This window comes from Halyomorpha halys, unplaced genomic scaffold (assembly GCF_000696795.3).
Source record: "Halyomorpha halys isolate HHAL.00 unplaced genomic scaffold, Hhal_1.1 Scaffold30.1, whole genome shotgun sequence".
NCBI classification, from domain to species: domain Eukaryota; kingdom Metazoa; phylum Arthropoda; class Insecta; order Hemiptera; family Pentatomidae; genus Halyomorpha; species Halyomorpha halys.
Genome location: NW_027110126.1, coordinates 1,631,024 through 1,633,038, shown reverse-complemented (window position 1 = coordinate 1,633,038; position 2,015 = coordinate 1,631,024). Strand labels below are relative to the sequence as shown.

Genomic DNA, 2,015 nt, shown 5'->3' with positions numbered 1-2,015 from the left:
TTTATCAATTTAATGCTGATTAGTAACATATAAGCTAAAATGAAACCTATGTGTCTTAGAAAGCATTGTGACAAATTTTTTTTAATCATATTAAATGTATTATGATAAAAATATAAAAATAATTAAATGATTGGATTTTCAAACATTTAAAATACATCAATATATAATAACATATAAAGAAACCTTTATTATAGACTATGTCACTTAAGAGTAATAGTAGTGTAGAAAGAAAAAAAAGGATCATTTCTGGCCAAAATATGTAGAATAAAATAAATAAATAAAAAACATATACATAATTATATATATAATAACACCTTAGTTTTGGAGAATGTGTATAAAGGTCGAAAATACAGAATATTGCAGGATTGAACTTACTGAGAAGTTGAATTGAAGGAAATTGTAGATAAAGAAAGTTGATAATTTGATAAAGTATGATTCAAGCAGATATTGTTAATAGATTTAGTGAAAGAGCCAACCAACTTTGATGTAAACATGAAATGAATAACATCGATAAACCTTTCTAAGGAATTCATGAACCACCTCATTCTATCCTTGACCACTATTGAGAGGCCTCCACATAACACACTTTATCGTTTGAGCTGGTCAGTACAAATGTCCGACAGTTTGATTATTGGTATCGGCATAGTAAGAACACGGAATCTGAACACCATATTTGTTTACCAGTTTACTGACTGTCAAAGCATTCATTGGAACAAACATATCACCTAAACATCTAAATAGAAGCTTAATTAATTGTTAAATCTAAAGTTCATTATTTAAAAAAAAATTCTTTTGTTAATAATGATTAATATTAATTAGTTTAATAAACTTAAATGTTTAATAACCCTCATTTTTATTTCAAAAGGGAGTGGAGTTGCTCAGTGAGTAAGGCAATCTGCTACTTTCTCCAAGGACCCGGGTTTCAATCTGGTTGTAGCACATAATTATTTATTCTGTTACTGTGGCCATAAGTCAACCCACAGAGTAGAGCCCTTCAGGAGCTACCCAGCCTCATAAAGTGAAAAAATCTGGCTGTTGAGCGTGATCATGAATAAACACCTCCTTGTATAACTGTTTTCACCAATCAGTACTTCCTTACAAAGTACTGAACCCCTTGATCATTTATGGGATGCAGTGATACAGATTTTATTTTTATTTGAAACATTATTATTCTTATTAACTGTATATTATTAAATAGCATTGTAAAATATTTAAAGATTGTATAATGGAATTGTAGATGTAATGGGATCTGTGCGTTGGATATTGTTAAAAAACGGTCATACAGAACTTGAACAGTTTCACTAATAAACATAAAAAGAAAACACTCACGCAAAGGAAACTGGTGCCACAGTTATCAAGAAATCAGAAGAAGGTTCCACACATGGAGATAAAAAAAAATTGAACGATACTCTTCGATCATTATTTTTATTATTTACCATGATAATTTTGGACCGAAAAGGGGCGAGTTACCTGGAGAATTTAGAAGACTACAAAACGCCTCATTAAGAGTATTACACCCGGTAAACATAATTCATATCATTGGAACGAATAAGATGAGCGAGTAAAGTTTTATGACTAAGTAACTAACGAACCTCTGGATTCTTACACTTATTATACGTCCGAGGGGTACACAGAAACGTAGGTGGCGTCAAGACTGATCTTGTAGGTTTGGGTTTGACGTTTTTGGGTTTATGGGAGTCACTGGAGGGATGTGTGTAAAGAGAGATTGGTAGTATCGGCATCAAATCTAGGGTTCGCCAAGCCTTACATGTTATTATTATTATTTTTTCGAAGTTTGTTCTTCCTAGATATCTGGAACATTGTCTAATTTTTATTGTAATATTGTCTAATTCTAATGGAAGAGTATTTGTTAAAATTGTTCGCACAATCCTAAAGTTATCAAGGGCTGCTTTTCGAGCCATTTTCAGGTTCTGTAGGTCAATCCATTATTCAATACAAGACCATTAGATGAAATAATCATAGGAGTCACTATTATTTTATCCAAATGATAAAGT

At 31.3% G+C, this 2,015-nt stretch overlaps 1 protein-coding gene across 1 annotated transcript in view; it reads right to left on the bottom strand.

Annotated features, from left to right (window-relative positions):
• Pdfr (Pigment-dispersing factor receptor) overlaps positions 1-2,015 on the bottom strand; it is a gene marked incomplete in the record, with an annotated part of 376,134 nt that overhangs the window by 8,391 nt on the left and 365,728 nt on the right.